Source organism: Polypterus senegalus, chromosome 7 (assembly GCF_016835505.1).
Source record: "Polypterus senegalus isolate Bchr_013 chromosome 7, ASM1683550v1, whole genome shotgun sequence".
NCBI lineage: Eukaryota > Metazoa > Chordata > Cladistia > Polypteriformes > Polypteridae > Polypterus > Polypterus senegalus.
In genome coordinates, this window is record NC_053160.1 from 160,141,053 (window position 1) to 160,160,360 (window position 19,308).

Genomic DNA, 19,308 nt, shown 5'->3' on the forward strand with positions numbered 1-19,308 from the left:
AAACTGCCATAATTCTGGCATAGATTCAACAAGGTGTAGGAAACATTCCTCAGGGATTTTGGTCCATATTGACATGACAACATCACACAGTTGCTACAGATTTGTTGGCCACACATCCATGATGCAAATCTCTTACTCCACCACATATAAAAGGTGCTCTATTGGATTGAGATCTGGTGATTTAGGAGGCCATCTCACTACAGTGAACTCATTTTCATGTTCAAGAAACCAGCTTGAGATGATTTCAGCTTTGTGACATGGCATATTACCCAGCTGGTAGTAGCCATCAGAAAATGGGTACATTGCAATCATAAAGGGATGGACATGGTCAATTGATACTAAGGGGCCCAAAGTATGCCAAGAAAATATCCCCCGCACCATTACACCACCACCACCAGACTGAACCGTTAATACCGTTAATAAAGTTCTGACCCTGCCATCTGAAAGACGCAGCAAAAACTGAGACTCATCAGGCAATGTTTTACCAGTCTTTAATTGTCCAATTTTGGTGAGTCTGTGCAAACTGTAGCCTCAGTTGCCTGTTCTTAGCTGATAGGAGTGGCACCTAATGTGGTCTTCTGCTGCTGTAGTCCATCTGCTTTAAGGTTTTATGTGTTGTGCATTCAGAGATGCTCTTCTGCATACCTCAGTTATTTGAGTTACTGTTGCCTATCAACTCAAACCAGTTTAGCCTCCGACCTATGGCATCAACAAGGCATTTTCACCCGGACAACTGCCACTCACTGGATATTTTCCTTTTTTTCGACAATTCTCTGTAAACCTCAGAGATGGTTGTGCATGAAAATCCCAGTAGATCAGCACTTTCTGAAATATTCAGATTTGCCTGTCTGACACGAACAATCATGCCACATTGAAAGTCACTTCAATCATCTTTCTTCCCCATTCAGATGCTCAGTTTGAACTTTAGCAGATACCGGTAATCTTAACAATGTCTACATGCCTAAATGCATTGAGCTGCTGCCATGTGATTGGCCAATTAGATATTTGCCTTAGAAAGCAGTTGAACAGGTGCAACTAATACAGTGGCTGGTGAGTATATATATATATATATATATATATATAAATATATATATATATATATATATATATATATATATATATATATATATATATATATATATATATATATATATATATATATATGTATGTATACACAGTATTTTGCTGAGGCAAGAACCAGGTTTTAAATTCAAGGAGAATGTGGAGCTGCCTAAAACCTAATGGCCTCCAAACCAGAGAAAGAGATGTCCATTTGCGATCACATTCAGGGGATGTGTTTCGTTACTGTAAGAATAGGCTGACGCATTTGGCCAGAATGGCTCACTTTTCGTTGGACATAATCCTGTGAAGTGGAGCAAGGGCTCCCAGAGCAAACTTAATGCAAAGCCCAGAAGTTCTTTTCTCGTTAAAAGCATTCATTTGGCTTCTCCCAATTTAGCCATTTCCAGCTGTTCCCATTATTATCCATCGATTGTATGGAGTACAAACATTCTTTTGGTCCCAGTTCAAGGTGCAGATGTTTAGCTGCTGCCATTCAAGAACATGCCTTTCTTTGGTTGTACACTGAATAGCATTTGTAGTTGTATGGATTTTGTACCCTCCATAACCTATTGCAATAAGAGAATTATTATTTAAATTTTATTATACACACAGGTGGCATTTCTTTTCACGTTCACAATACAAAATTATCAACTCCTCTGATTTTATTTTCTCCGAGGAAGGACTTTTTTTTTTTTTTTGCTCAAAGACTGCTTCAGTATTTTTGAACTTGGCATCTGCTTCATGTGACACATGCTGACTCTCCATGTTGTGAGTTGTTATCACAGTTTTGGCCCACATCAATTTTCATGTTTCTAAAGTGCTGTACACTTGCCACCCCTGTTGCTCAACAAGTGAGTCACTTACTTCAGGCTCTTTTCACTTCTCGCTCTTTGGTATTTGACAGAGGTTTCTTGTTGTGTGATTTTCAAAAGACAATGCCAAGAAGTCAACAGGAGAGCAGTAATAGCATCTACATGCTAAGTGTTCATGCCGTGACACTGAAAAATATTTGTAGAATTTGATGGCTTGGTGCACCTGTAGGTTTACTTGAAGACAGCAGGCATACTGCACTTAGCTACTTCCGGTTATACAGTAAAGCTGGTTCTCTTTTAGCTACAGTTAGCTGAAGTTATCAGTAAAGAATATGTGCTTTGCTGACTCAATGTGTCTAATGTTATGCATAAAAATGCTAAAGCCTTCATTACTGAGCCTTGCATATGCTGCTTTTTTTTGATCCAGTACTGCCTCCTCATGAAATAAGCAAGGCAGCGAATAGCTTTGCTGTGTGACGGCATCAGGGACCTGGATTCGAGTCCAAACCCGGTCACTGCCTGTCTGAAGTTTGGCACCTAAAGATGTACACATATCAGTGACTCTAAATCCTCCTATATTGAGTGAATGTGGTGGAGTTTGTGCTCAGTGATGGATTGGTACCATGTCGAAGGATGGGGTCTGTCAAAATGCCTCTGGCCCCCACAACCCTGTAATCAAACCAGAAGTGCACAAAATGGATGAATAACAATTTTATGTCTAAGGAGGAAGAGGATGACATTTAAATGCCTATAGCAGTTAACTAAAAGAGGAAGTTTTTATAATCTTCATTCTCATTAAAATTGAAATATTCTTCCTTCTTTTGACCTTTCATGCAATTAGCTCCTTCAAAACTCTTACCCCAACACCTGTGATTACTTTATAAGTGCTAATTATTAAATACGGTATACATGCACGTGAAAAGATAAAAATAGCACACATCTGAATTATACATTAGCCTGAAAGGCCTCTCTGTTTGCTTTGCGCAGGCATTTCATCAAACTGTTCATGTTTTGTTAATTTCTTTTACAGTCTCATTATCCATTTTTTTGTATAAAATATTTATTTCCTTCTTGCTATTCATTGAAAATTTCTTGTAGACACATTTGTTGTAGGTTTTTCAGTATTCCAATTGGCTTTAGGCACTTTTTGTGCTTGCTTCACTGATTTAATGTGTCTTAAACACTGTAGCACACAGAGGGGCATTTCATTGGGATTCTCATACCCAAGGTGATGCCAAGGGGGTCAAAATATGTTCAAAAATATACAAATACTTGTAGTAAATACAAATTATATTGGCATCTAAAAAATCAAAGTTGGGGGTGAGAAAATGAGTACTTAAATAAAAAAATAACAAACAAAACGAATAAACGAGGTGTCTCTTTCAACATACTTGAGTATGACTATTTGAGTGCAAAAAAAAAATTATATTTCTATCTGTTCACCTCCTCACTGTAGACTCATAGCTCATCTTAGACAGACAGACAGACATTAAAAGGCACTATAAGAGACAGACAGACAGACAGACAGACAGACAGACAGACAGACAGACAGATAGATAGATAGATAGATAGATAGATAGATAGATAGATAGATAGATAGATAGATAGATAGATAGATAGATAGATAGATAGATAGATAGATCAATCCAAGAACAATCCAACCTGTCATTAATGTATACCCCCAAATACTTGGCTATCAATGTGACATAAAGAAAGTAGTCGGCAACATGCAAACCCAGTCTTTACATTAGGCAACATTATATCATTTGTATGGCACTGTATTTAAGGGCAATTCCAACTTAGACCGGGTTGTGGCAGAGTGCACTGACTTTTTTTCTCCCTTTCCTGCAGACCATCCATGGGAGATTCGACCTGACCCTGTTGACATCACTTCTGGGTCCGAGCCTAAGGAGGAAGACCCTTCTGAGCCCGTCCCCTTTGACTTCACTTTCTGTCTTTTCCTTTAAATTAAAAACCTCCACCTTTTCCTTATTCCCTGAGTTCTGTTTTGGACTAAGTTTTGTGCACAGCAGTGCTATCATTTACTTACAATTTGCAGCCAGGAAACTAAATATACGGGTGGCTGCTCCAAACCTTGCTATGGGTCTTTGTGGAGATTGTGACACACCCCAAAATCCGTAGATGCTCACGTCCCGTATATGAAATGGTGTAGTACAGCATTTGCATATAACCTGCACACATCCTCCCATATACTTTAAAAATCTCTGTATTACTTATAATGCCTACTATGCCAGCCATGATCTTCAAGTACTTGAGGCTACAGCATTTTACATATCTAGCCAGCCATTCCTTACTAGACTTAAACTCCTTCCTCTTGCTCTCCTCAAACCCCTCACAGTAGTGCTCATAGAGGCTACGTGTTTTTTCACACATAATTTTGCCATCAACAGAGATCTGCTTCTGTGACATGTTTTCTAGCCAAACTCTTAATGCTTTCTCAGTCTTTGCAAGCATGTAATCCTGAATCAGAGAGACTGTTTTTGCCATTGTAGGGCAGCACTAACACATTCATGAATTTTAGCTTCCTTCTGCTTTGTTGTGTGAATGCTCAACCTTTTCTTATCAAACTTACAGCCCACCTCGACAACATGACCCTTTTCAAAAGATCTAAGATTCTGATTTTCTTGTGATGGCACTTTATGCTCTCTCTTAGCTTTTTAGAAATTGCTTTGACCACTTAATTGCGATTTATGAGCTAATTTTTCCCCAGGAACAGAAGCTCTTTAAATAAATAAATACATACATAATTAGATAGATAAGTAAGAAATTAATTAAATAAATATACACACACACTATGGTCTCAGGACACATTGGAATGACTTAAAAGCAAAAAAATTCAAAAGAATGAAAACTTCTGCCTTGGCAGTCCCAGTCCCAGTGAGTCATTATGCAGGCGTATTGCTGTTGGTATAAAGAGCCCCCATAGTGTTTCTTAACACACTTCTGCTGAATGATTCGCTGGCTGAAAGTCCGAGGTGAGAGTGGGTTAGGGTGGTCAAACCTGTTAAAGAAGTTGTTCATTTGGTTTGCTTTCTCCACGTCTCACTCGATGGTGGCACCCCGTTTCAAGCTGCAGCCTGTGATGATCTTCATCCCATCCCACACTTCCTTCATGCTGTTATTCTGCAACTTCTGCTCCAGCTTTCTCCTGTACTGCTCCTTCGCTGCCCTGAGCTGGACTCGGAGTTCCTTCTGCATGCGCTTGAGCTCATGCTGATCACCAATTTTAAAAGCCCTTTTTTTCTGGTTCAAAAGGCCCTTGATGTCACTTGTAATCCATGGCTTGTTGTTAGCATAGCAGCGTACTGTTCTTACTGGAACTACAATGTCCATACAGAAGTTGATGTAGTCAGTAGTGCAGTCAACAACCTCCTCAATGTTCTCACTATATGATCCCTACAGGATATCCCAGTCTGTAGTTCCAAAGCAGTCTCTCAGAGCCTTTCAGGGGACCACTTCCTGAATGAGCGTGTGGTTGTAGGTAGCTCCCTCACTCTTGATTTGTAGTGAGGCTGAAGCAGAACCAGGTTATGATTTGCTTTCCCAAGTGCAGGCAGCGGTGTGGCGCTGTATGCGTCTTTAATGTTTGCATACAGTAGGTCAATAGTCCTATTTCCCCGGGTGTTACAATCCACATACTGGGAGAAGGCAGGTAATGTTTTGTCCAGCGTCACATGGTTAAAATCTCCAGCAATTAGAACAATCGCCTGAGGGTGCTGCGTTTGGATCACTCCCCATAACACTGAAGCGCAGGTGGTGTGGCTGCAGGCATTTAAGGTTTGCTTTTTTGGTTCTCAGCATAGCATTTTCTATTTTGGTCTTTAATAACTATCCCTTTTTTGTATTTAGATGATGAGTACTGGTTTGACCCAGAAAGGTCTGAATTTAAGAATTTAGCATTTTGCTTTTCTTTTCAGTTGAAATATTTTTTTCTTTGCATATTTGCCCTTTGAATTATTTTCTTAATTATAATCGATCTAGTTTTACTGTTTTATGTTCACCTAGATATATTTTATTCTGTTTATAAAGCCTCACTTTTCCTCTTAATAAAAATGAATAATCTCTTCTCTATCAATTGGGAATGTTTAGGTGGTGTCACTTTGTGGTTGGATTTAATTCTGTTCCTAGCAGGTGGTCAGCTGCTTCATTGGTTGTCCTCGGTTTTAACAGTGCAACATTAGCCCTCAATCTTGGACTACCTGCTCTCTACCATCCAGGAGCTGTTCTGACTTTCTGGCTTCACTCTTTTTCACAGGTCACACACTTCTGCCGTCTTTAAATTCAGTGTTTCTCTCTAGTGTTCTAAAGCACGGTGGCATGCTTCTTCCAAAGCAATATGTGCAAATGTGGACTTTTCACAGTCCACATGTTTATGTGTTGCATACACAGTACAATATACACCTCTTCAATTGCTTGACAATGCAAATATCTAATCTGCCAATCACATGGCAGCCACTCAATACATTTAGGCATGCAGACATTGTCAAGACGAAATGCTGAAGTTCAAACCGAATGCGGCATGGTTGTTTGGTACAGATGGATTGGTCTGAGTATTTCAGAAACTGGTAATCTGTGGGGATTTTCACCCACAACCATCTCTAGAGTTTACAGAGAATAGTTTGAAAAAGGGAAATATCCAGTGAGCAGCGGTTCTCTGGGCAAAAACACCTTGTTAATGCCAGAGGTCAGAGAAGAATGGCCAGACTGGTTAAAGCTGATAGAAAGGCAACGGTAACTCAAATAACCACTCGTTACAACCAAGGTAAGCAGAAGAGCATCTCTGAATGCACAACACATCAAACCTTGAAGTAGATGAGCTACAGGAGAGCTAAATACAGGAAATTGAGGCTATAATTGGCAGAGGTTCACCAAAATTGCACAATAGGAGAGTGGAAAAATGTTGCCTGGTCTGATGAGTTTCGATTTCTGCCACGACATTCAGATGGTAGGGTTGGAATTTGACATCAACATAAAAACATGAATCCATCCTGCCTTACATCAATGGTTTAGGCTGGTGGTGGTGTAATGGTTTAGGGGGTTATTTTCTTGGCATACTTTGAACCCCTTAGCACCAACTGAGCATTGTTTAATTGCCACAGCCTACTTGAGTATTGTTGCTTATCCTGGCCAGCCTTTATGACTACAGTGTACCCATCTTCTGATGGCTACTTCCAGCAGGATAGTGTGTCACAAAACTAAAATCATCTCACACTGGTTTCGTGAACATGAGAAGGAGTTCACTATACTCAAATGGCCTCCACAGTCACCCAACCTCAATCCAATAGAACTCCTTTGGGATTTTGGCAACATATCTGCTGCAACTACGTCATGCTATCATGTCAATATGGACAAAAATCCTTTAGGAATGTGTCCAGCACCTTTTTGAATCTCTGCCACAAAGAATTGCAGCAGTTCTTAAGGAAAAAAGGGAGTCCAAACAGATACTAGCAAGGTGTACCTAATAAAGTTGTCGGTGTGTGTATATATAATATACTGCTCAAAAGAATTAAAGGAACACTTTTTAATCAGAGTATAGCATAAAGTCAATGAAACTTATGGGATATTAATCTGGTCAGTTAAGTAGCCGAGGGGGTTGTTAATCAGTTTCAGCTGCTGTGGTGTTAATGAAATTAACAACAGATGCACTAGAGGGGCAACAATGAGATGACCCCCAAAACAGGAATGGTTTAACGGATGGAGGCCACTGACATTTTTCCCTCCTCATCTTTTCTGACTGTTTCTTCACTAGTTTTGCATTTGGCTACAGTCAGTGTCACTACTGGTAGCATGAGGCGATACCTGGACCCTACAGAGGTTGCACAGGTAGTCCAACTTCTCCAGGATGGCACATCAATACGTGTCATTGCCAGAAGGTTTGCTGTGTCTCCCTGCACAGTCTCAAGGGCATGGAGGAGATTCTAGGAGACAAGCAGTTACTCTAGGAGAGCTGGAGAGGGCCATAGAAGGTCCATAACCCATCAGCAGGACCAGTATCTGCTCCTTTGGGCAAGGAGGAACAGGATGAGCACTGCCAGAGCCCTACAAAATGACCACTGGCCACTGGTGTGAATGTCTCTGACCAAACAATCAGAAACAGACTTCATGAGGGTTGCCTGAGGGCCCAAATGTCTACTGCGCCTTGTGCTCACTACACAGCACCGGGGAGCTCAATTGGCATTTGCCATAGAATACCAGAATTGGCAGGTCCACCACTGGCGTCCTGTGCTTTTCACAGATGAGAGCAGGTTCACCCTGAGTATATGTAAAAGACGTGAAAGGGTCAGGAGAAGCCATGGAGAATATTATGCTGCCTGTAACATCGTTTAGCATGACTGGTTTGGTGGTTGGTCAGTGATGATCTTGGAGGTATATCCATGGAGCGACTCACAGACCTCTACGCTGGTGCAGTAGGTCCTGGTTTCCTCCTAATGCACGACAATGCCCGGCCTCATGTGGCAAGAGTATGCAGGCAGTACCTGGAGGATGAAGGAATTGAAACAATTGAATGGCCTTCACGATCTCCTGACTTAAACCCAATAGAACATCTGTGGGACATTATGTTTCGGACCATAGGTGCCACCAGGTTGCTCCTCAGACTGTACAACAGCTCAGGGATGCCCTCATACAGATCTGGGAGGAAATGCCACAAGACACCATCCGTCGTCTCATTAGGAGCATGCCCCGACGTTGTCAAGCATGCATACAAGCTCGTGGGGGCCACACAAGATACTGAAAAGCATTTTGAGTAGCAGAAATTAAGTTTTTGAAAAAATGGACTAGCCTGCCACATTTTCATTTCACTCTGATTTTAGGGTGTCTACACAATTGAGCCCTCTGTAGGCAGAAACCTTTTATTTCCATTAAAAGACTTGGCATCCTTTTGTTCCTAAGACATTTCCCTGTCGTTATTTGTATAGATATCCAACTTCATATTGAGATCTGATATATCTAATGTGTTTCTTTAAAGTGTTCCTTTAATTTTTGTGAGCAGTGTATATATGAATGTATAGTGAAGCACAAGAAGTGAAGCAGGCCTTCAAAAATCCAACAAAAAACTCCAGATCTTCCCTTAATTTGGGTCTGAGCCCAACGTAGAGGCATCACTGTAGGCAGCCTGACACCAAAAATAACAAGCTGGCTTCAAGGCCTACATTAGGTCCATAAATGGGGCTAAGAGTCTTAATGATAAAAGTGTCAAAATATTCACAAAAATGGAGAAGAGGTAAATGAAGAAATCTCTGATCCCAGACAAAACAAGGCAAGATCCCTATGTTTAAGATTTTAATCAATTACACAGAAACTAGACATTAAGCCCGTTACAATAACGGGCGCTAGAACAGTAGTGCATAAACATTAGTAGGAACAGTCTATGTTAAATGGCAAGGGACCTTGTATGTGGCTGTAATATGTGTCACTGTATTGTGTGCCTTTAATTTTCTCTCTCAGTAATACTGGTTTGTATTTCCGTATAATGCCTGTAATTTTCTCTGACAGTAATACAGTGGAACCTCGTTCCAAAACCCTGCTTGAAACCCGATTTGGTCGAGAACTGAAGTAATTTCCCCCATAGGATTGCATGTAAATACAATTAATCCGTTCCAGATCATACAAACTGTATGTAAATATATATTTTTTTTAAGTTTTTAAGCACAAATATAGTTAATTATACCATAGAATGCACAGCGTAATAGTAAACTAAATGTAAAAATATTGAATAACACTGAGACAACCTTGAACAACAGAGAAAAGTAACACTGCAAGAGTTTACGCTATAGCGCTACGAACCGCTCACTAAAAACACTTTTTTTATGAGTTTTATGCACAGGGAAAAAAATGAACATTTGAAAAATCCGTAATTTAATAAACAACCAAGAAAAATAACATTGCAACAATGCACGCGCGCACCTGTGTGTGTGTCTGTGTCTCTCTCACGCGCCTGTGTGTGTGTGTGTCTCTCTCTCCCGCATGCCTGTGTGTGTGTCTCTCTCTCACGCGTGCCTGTGTGTGTTTGTCTTTCTTGTGCACCTGTGTGTGTGTGTCTCTCTCTCTCGCACGCCTGTGTGTGTGTGTGTCTCTCGCGCACCTGTGTGTGTGTGTGTCCCGCATGCCTGTGTGTGTGTATGTCTCTCGTGCACGTGCCTGTGTTTGTCTCTCTCTTTCTCTCTCCCTCTCTCTGCACAGGGAATGCACAGGGAGAGACTGAACACGTGTGGCCCCGCGCATGCGTACTTCACCAGAAGACGCACACACATGGACACCTGGACGCACACAGGGGTTTTATTAAAGAGGATAACAATAAATATGAAAAATCATACTTCAATAATACTAACAATATGAAACAAACCTGAGCCAGGACACCAGGGCTATGTGTACCATAACTGAATTTGTGTACATGCATGTATATAACAGAATTATTTTTGAATAAAATATTAATATATGAAATTCTTTTTTCATTGTAAGATTTTTTAGACCCAATAATACTTTTTGAGATCAGCTCAAGTGAATATCAGCAGAAAGGAAAAAAGAAAGATTGTAATAGAAATTGTACAAAAAAGATAATCATATTTTATTTACAAGATATGTCCACCTCCGGAGCAAACCCAATTATATGAGGTCAGTTATGCCCATTTACCACTTTTACTTAGTAAAAGGAATGGTAATTTAAAATAGCAAGAGAACTAAAATGGCTTTTTACACCTAAATGTTTAATTTCTTCTAATGCTTTGAACTGATGACATCCACTGTATACTAAGTATGCTCATTACTGCCTTTTAAACAGGCCATCACAAGTAGTTGTTGCTCTTTAAATATTCCCATCAGGAGGCATTCATCTGATTTCTGATGACAACTTGATGAACAGTGAGAGTGAGACTAAAGCTCACTACATGTCTGATATCGTAACATGGAAAAAAGAAGAAAGATAAAGGCTGTAGAGTACTGTAGTTCACTGCAGCATTTCATCAAGCTAGTTTTCCTAGTATAAAGTTCTATCTATCTATCTATCTATCTATCTATCTATCTATCTATCTATCTATCTATCTATCTATCTATCTTTATTCATCCCTTTACTTACAGCTGTTTCATGGGTATCATGATATACAAACCTATTGTTACTGTATCACATTTTTTCATTTCCGGCTATACCCTGTTTCTAATGCAAAAGGGTCCAGCATTGACTGCTTTCTTTTTATTCCAAAAAATATAAGGTTTGGGTTATGTTGACTCTCTGGAACCAAAAAAATGATACAGAAAGTTTTGTACTCTTGCTGGTACAAACAATAACAGTAAGAAATATGACATATGCTTTTATTTTAAGTAAAAGACTGTGGGAAGATTTAGCTTATCCTGTAAGGAATAGGCACAATGTATTAAACAAGCTTGGGTGAGTTACCTGCGCATCTCAGACTACACATTCACCCATACACACAGGTCAGGTCAGGGAGCATGCCCTGGTACAGTGCATTGCCTAACCCACCACACGACAAAACAGCTTGGCATTCCAGGTTGGCAACCCCCAGGCAGACACACAGTCCTTTCCAACCCTCTGGAAATTACCCTTTACATGCGGCAACCAGGTGTTTTATGAACATTGTCTTTTCCTGGTCCAGCCACTCAGGTCTTCAACAATGAGAATCCTGTGAGCCGGATCACCCACGGGGAATCACTCCATGTAACTGACACTCCCTCACAATGCAGGTATTGTGCCTCATTTGGGACTCCATGAGCAACTGCTGATTCGACACAAAGTCAAACCAGCATTAGCCAAGGATTCTCAGGTCACTAGTTAGCATCCATGTCTTGCAACCATATGACAAGACAGGAAGCACCAGGGGCCTCATGTATAAACGGTGCGTACGCAAAGAAATGTTGCGTAAGAACTTTTCCACGTTCAAATCGCGATGTATAAAACCTACACTTGGTGTAAAGCCACGCACTTTTCCACGGTACCTCATGTCTTGTCGTACGCAAGTTCTCCGCTCGGTTTTGCAGACTGGCGGCACCCAGCGTCAAAGCAATGCTACTGTTCCTGTGTGATTACTCATTATTTTCATGACGCGGCTTTATAAATACACAGAAACTAACCGCATATTGTTTATTAGTGTAATACATCTGATTGTAATTAACTCGTAACAATATAATGGTCCAGGGAACAGCCATAGTATTCCAAATACCATAACTGCTTTAGCGTTGTTACTCTCACTTCTTCTTCTTCTTCTTTCAGCTCCTCCCGTTAAGAGTTGCCACAGCGGATCATCTTTTTCCATATTACTCTCACTGCACGACTCGGAGTATTTATATCACTGTATCTGAGTGTGAATCACAGCAGCAGCTGATCGGAAAGAGAATTATCGGTATACAGCTTTAAGGACACGCTACCTCAGCCACTGCAAAATGTTTTAAAGCCTTTCCTGTACGGACCTCGCGGTTCAGAAACAGTTTAATCCCAAGAACTTTAAATGCTCTCAATCAACTGCTCCTTGTAGAACTGTTTGTACTTATAAGTACAATCACCCCACTGTAAACTTGCACTACAGTTATAATATCTCACAACCTGAGCCACTTTATAAAGCGCGTATTTACATATGATGACGATATCATTTTTAAGGTGAAATGCAGCAAAATATGTTTGTTAAATTATACACATAAAACTTTAACTTCATTTAAATAATCTATATTCTTCACTGGGAGTGTCGTGAAGGATAGAATAATTAAACATGTACTACGAAGATATTTCAATGTTCTTAAACGTTTTGAAGAATCGGCGCTAAGCTTACAGATGGCTTAACTTCTATTACAGAGCTGATTGTGTGGCGATCGGTTACTTGGGGAAAGAAAAGCAAGGACTCTTGGGGCGGCCACGCCAATATATATTGAATATAAAACAGAAAGAGAAAATAACAACACAGCTAAAAACGCAGCGACAAATTTCGACAAAGATAATGCTTGTCATGAGCACGAGGCTCATGAAACACATGTTTAATAACGTGCTTTAGCTCCTATCATCATGAAAATGACATCACGTATACATCTCAGTATTTTAGTTATTCAGAGAGCTGTAATATCACAAATGTAATGGACTCTGTGTCCAGTTGGAGGAAGAGAGCCAGTTTAAGAAGCAAGTAGTGATTCACACACATAGATCACATACGAGTAGAAGATCAAATACAAAACAAAGCATTTAACGTGCTACTTTAATTACGATGTAATTTTGAGAAACTGGTTAATTAAACGATTTTAAGATGAAGTTTATAATGTTCTACTAAATGACAAAATAAACTATGTGATTAAAGTGGAAAATTCGAGATTAAAGTTGACATTTCGTGCTTTTTCCCCACCGTGTGCCTTTTTTCTCTGTACCCTAATAAGCTTTCATATGACACTCAGACAGTGGGCTTACAACTCTTCTTTTCACTGCAACTTTGATATGTGACTTCTTTTTTATTTCCGGCACTGTGCGATTTTGTGAATGTGAGCTTTCAAGTTTCTCCAACACGCTATGTCACTCGATCAACTTCATTTTGTTGATTATACCATGGTTTATTTGAACAAATAGTATGTTTTTCCTTTGCCTCCACTTGGTATTCGCTGAAATTCTTATATTTTCCCGTGCTTTTCCCATTGTCTTTTCACAGAAGGCTGCGCTTAAGGGCGATTTATATTGATTTGCATATTCAAATAGGCGTAATTCTGGGAGGATTTGGGACGTTACATAATGCGCGTGCACGAGCGTTAGTTTTCACGCTGATCGGGATTTATGTAACGAAAGAACGTTGAAGTTGGAGTACGCACAGATTCCTGCATCTGGATTTTTCTGTGCGTAAGCACATTTCGGCTTTTGTGCTTACGCCATGTTATAGTGCGAGTTCTACGCACGGCGTTATACATGAGGCCCCAGGACTCTAAAGACTTAGACCTTCAGCCTTTTGTACAGATATCAGGAGTGCTACACACCACTTTTCAGCGACCTCTTGACCCTTCATGCTCTCCTAAACCATCTACAGACTGAACCAATATGCACACACAATCCAGCTAATAGCATAGTACTGTATACAGTATTGTTAGATGGGATTTTCAGAGAAGGTTCATTCAAAGTAAGTAAACTATAGTTGGAAATGAAACCACAGTCTAAGCGCTGATGAATAGCAACACTGCCCTCTATACCCTCATGTGCTTGAACACTAGAACTTTAGAAAAAAAAACTGGCAAGAACAGGCCATTTAGCCCAACAAAGCTTGCATTACCTATCCACCTAATTCCTCTAAAATTAAATCAAGTTGAGTTTTGAAGGTCCTTAAAGCTCTACTGTCCACCATACTACTTGATAACTTATTCCATGGTTGTCTCTGTGAAAGACAATTTCTTAACATGTGTGTGAAATTTACCCTTAACAAGTTTCCAGCTCCATTTTCTTGAACTGAAAAGGTTCCACTCTTTTAAACTTTCCTCATAACTCATCACCTACAGTCCACGAATCATCCTAATCATTCTTCTACGGACTTTTACTAGCACTCCTATGTATTTTTGAAGGCCAGAGACTAAAACTGTACACTGTACTCCAGGTGAGGCCTCACCAGTGTGTTACATAACTTAAGCATAAAAGCATACCTTCCTTTGACTTGTACTCTACAAAGCATGCTATATAACCTAACATTCTGTTAGCTTTCTTAATGCCTTCTCAACACTGCCTTGAAGTTGATCATGACGAGTCCACTAAAATTCCCAGGTCCTTCTCATAAGGTTTACTTCTGAAATTCAGACCTACCATTGCGTATTCAAATCTAACATTTGTACTTCCTATGTGTAATACTTACATGACATTGCATCTATCATAGAACTGCCCAAGATTGTACACTGTTCAAGTCCCTTTGTAATAATTTGGCTGATTGTAGATTACCTGCCAAATCATTTAGCTTGGTATCTTTTTCAGGTTTAACAAGCTTGTTGATTAAATGTCTAACCAGCCATATACTACTCAAATAAATTAAAGGAACACTTTTTAATCAAGTATAGTATCATGTCAATGAAACGTCTGGGATATTATCCTGGTCAGTTAAGTAGCAGAGAGGGGTGTTAATCAATTTCAGCTGCTTTGGTGTTAATGAAATTAACAACAGGTGCACTAGAGGGGCAACAATGAGACAACCCCCAAAACAGAAACGGTTTAACAGGTGGAGGCCACTGACATTTTTCCCTCCTCATCTTTTCTGACTGTTTTTTCACTAGTTTTGCATTTGGCTACGGTCAGTGTCACTACTGGTAACATGAGGTGATACCTGGACCCTACAGAGGTTGCACAGGTAGTCCACCTTCTCCAGGATGGCACATCAATATGTGCCGTTCCCAGGAGGTGTGCTGCGTCTACAGTACACTCTCAAAGGCATGGAGGAGATTCCAGGAGACAGGCAGTTATTCTCGGAGAGCTGGACAGGACTGTAAAAGGTCCTTAACCCAACAGCAGGACTGGTATCTGCTCTTTTGGGCAAGGAGGTACAGGTTGAGCACTGCCAGAACCATACAAAATGACCTCCAGCAGCGCACTGGTGTGAATGTCTCTGACCAAGCAATGACTTCATGAGGGTGGCCTGAGGGCCCAACGTCCTCTAGTGGGCCCTGTGCTCACTGCCTGGCACCGTGGCCAGTTGCGGCCAGAATATTAGTAAAATCTGTAAATGTATTTTATCAAAATCACAAAATTATATAAATATGTAAAAGAAAAATTAATTATTATTTAATGGAGTAAAAATCATGAAATGAAAATAAAATATTTACTCTCTTACCAATTGGAGTACAGTGGAACCTGGGTTTGCGAGTAACTTGGTTTACGAGTGTTTTGCAAGACGAGCTAAAATATTTTATAAATTTTGACTTGATAAATGAGTGAGGTCTTGCAATACGAGTAGTATGGATACACTTTGTCTGCTGAGCGTCATGTGATCACAACTGAGCTGATGGTTCTTCTCGCGTGCGCGGGTGTGTGTGTGTCTTGCGCATGCGTGCGTGTGTGTGTGTCTCTGCTATAGCGCTGGGATACTGCGATTGCTTTGGGACGCTCTTCCGCGTGTCGTCCCATTGGGTGGAATCCTACGAGAGTTTAGAAACTCACTCACACCAGCCATGATTCTTTTCAAAGGTAAAGTGCAGGTTAATTTGTTTTATGTATTTTTACTTTATATTTTGTATTAATCATTTTTATATGAATAGTTTTGAGTTGTGGACCGAATCATCTGAGTTTCCATTATTTCTAATGAGGAAATTCACTTTGATATATGAGTGCTTTGGACTGCGAGCACGTTTACGAAGCGAATTATGCTCACAAACCGAGGTTCCACTGTATTTCCATTAAACAGGTCCACTATGTTCAATGAGTATTTATAAGAGACTAAAGAAAGGATCCATTCGTTTTAACTGACATTCTTATAGATAAAAAACTTTTTTTAAAAAAAATGACGTGAAAACTAAAATGGTATGCAATGGGTCATCGTAACTCGACCTTCAGCTAACTAAATCACCTAAATACAAACATTGGTGCTATGTATAGAGAATTTTTTTTAATAGAAAGCAAGTTTACTCGATCAAAAATAATGTAATTTATTGAGTTAAATTATTAAAATAAATGATTGAAATAATAATGATTTATTGAAATTAAAAAACACATAACTTTCTTGGTATTTTAGTTCATAGTTTAAAAACGGAATAAGAATCTGAAAATCTAATAACATCACATCAAAGTTCAATAAATTCTGAAAAGAATAAAACCAAACATATAGATGTAGGTTTTAAAATAAGCCCGATTTAAAGCGTGACAAAAAATCATTGTACAAAATCGTTGCACTTTTAGGCTTAGGGTTTGATATACATAGAGTCGATTAAGAACCTAATTAGAAAGGCAGACACAGCTACAGGACACACTCTGGATCCCTGGAGGTAGGAACACACGACAGGATTAAAACAAAACTGATGGTCATTATGAACAATACTGCACATCCTCTCCATGACACACTAGTATCGAGTACTTTTAGGCAATAGATTGTTCAAAAGAAGTGTGTCAAGAAACGCTACTGGCGCTCCTTCATACCAACAGCAATACAACTTTGTAATTCCTTCCTGTGACTGCTGTTTTTATCTTTAGCCAAATCTGATGTTTCCTTTCTTTTTCACTAATTCATGTTTTTATTTGTTTATTTATTTATTTACTTATGTATGTATTTATTTAATTACTTGTTTCAAATAAGGTTTATCTATCTATCTACCTAATATAGTGTATTTTCTATCATTCTATCTATCTAAAATGTGTATACCCTCCCCTGTGGAGTGAGCTGATTGTAATGTTCTACAGTATCTGAAAAAACAAACTTACTGCACCAGTAAAGAAAAAAATCTTTAATGGATGATGAATGTTTTAAAAACAGTAGCTAGCAAAAGACAATGTTTTGCCTACAAGTATCTAAGTGAAAAAGTCTGAAAGCAAAGTGCATTATTGACAATACCTTAAATCAGGGAAGACGAAACTGGGAGCAGATCCAATTCATTTGATTTTTTTATACAGAAACTTTCTTTAAAGCATATTTTTTTTTTATCCTAAATAGGTCAGCACACTCTGCTTTGCATTATTCTGCTCTACCTTAGGCATATTCCCGCTGAGTAGAACCATAGCCAACTGGATTAATCCACATTATTTTAAGAGATTCTGTAAGCATAACCAATTACAAAAAACTCTCCAAAGCTGAAGTAGCCCACGGTTATTTCTATTCTTATTTACAAAGCTGATAAAAAAAGAACTGAGCGGAATGGATTCCAGAAAAAAGGAGTCAGTTTCATTTTTTTCTATGGGAGAATTCCCACTAGTGTTGTGCACTACTGTATACCAATGTGACTGAACTATAATGCTTTTCTCATATTAGTTTTCAACTACCAAACAATGACTGTGATTCCCAAATAACAAATAAGAATTATTTGCAAAAATATTTCCTGAATGGACAAGCACAGTGCATGCATCATTTCCATGCTGGATATGACCTACCATTGTCACAAATGTAAGGAAGAAATTAATCTAGCCATCTATTAATTTGTTTTCTGAATTCACTTGGAGATGGTCCTCGGCCATGTCTGGAAGAGACTCCAGGCCTTCATAGGTCACATTCATGCACACAGCCACTCTCACTCATTCAAGACCAAGTCAGAGTGTCAAATTGACATGACTTGCATGTTGTGAGTATGTAGGAGGAAACCAATGTACCTCGAGAAATCCCGAGAAAGAAACTTCACACAGATGCTGACAACAGTAGAAACGGAATCTAAAACCCTTGAACTGTAAGGCAGCATAGCTAATCCCTTATAAGTCAGACATATCTTTCATTAAATTTATTTCTTTATATTTTTAGACAATATGATTCTTTTGCTTGATCTTACCATAAAGGTGTTAAAAATTGGCTCACTCAATTATAACTTTACAGTTACACTCTTGTTAATTGCAATATAACATAACATTTTTAATTCAGGGTCAATGCACAGGTTGTTGAATGTGGGTGTGTGAAAGATGAAGTGATGTACCAAGGTAGTCTGCAGCCAGCAAGTGCGACCTTTGTAGAAAATGTGTGAGAGGTAGAATTGGGGGCAACGCATCACTTTGCACTGCAGTACTAAATTACAATCTAATTAACATTTTCAAGAAACAAAGTAGTGTAACTCATTACAGTTTAAATTCTTGTAATTGCATTACGGTTACTGACATAACTAAAATTTCATTACTTGCACTACAGTATCATCTCAGAAACATACAGTATATGTAACATATGCTATAAATGTTTTGATAGGCAGGCATTTCATCTCATATAACATCCAAAGAGTAAAGTGTGGCTTCCCAATCTGCATTCCTTGTCCAATTTGTAATGCGCATGCTCGCTGTTTTCTAATACCTGTAGAATACATTCAATATTACAATGCTGTCAAACCAGTACTGGAGATGTGTGTTATTTTATGGCATTACATGGTAGTTTGTTTAATTCCTGGGATTGAATTGAGGTTGGCTTTAAGAAACTAGCTTCATTATCTGTCAATGACAGGTGACTGAATGAATGTAAAAATATTTGATATCTCTTGCCTTAAGTGTACCATCAGAGTTTGTCTTAGGTGTTTGTTCGGTATCCTTATGTGTCTCAACCTGTCTTGGTGGGCGCTTCCTCTCTCCATAAAGATTGATTCCCAGACTGTCATGCCAGTCTGCTTTATACTTCCTTTCTTTGAAAGTAACTCGGGTTGCGCCACTTTAGCGTTTAGCAGCTCAACATGTTATTCACTTTGTTGTTCTTGAAATGCTCCATTTTACTTCATTTTCTGTTAAAAAAAGTCACAATCAGGAGCTGGTCCTTGTCTCACACTTCCTGTCTCAGTCATATTTGACCAATCAATTTCC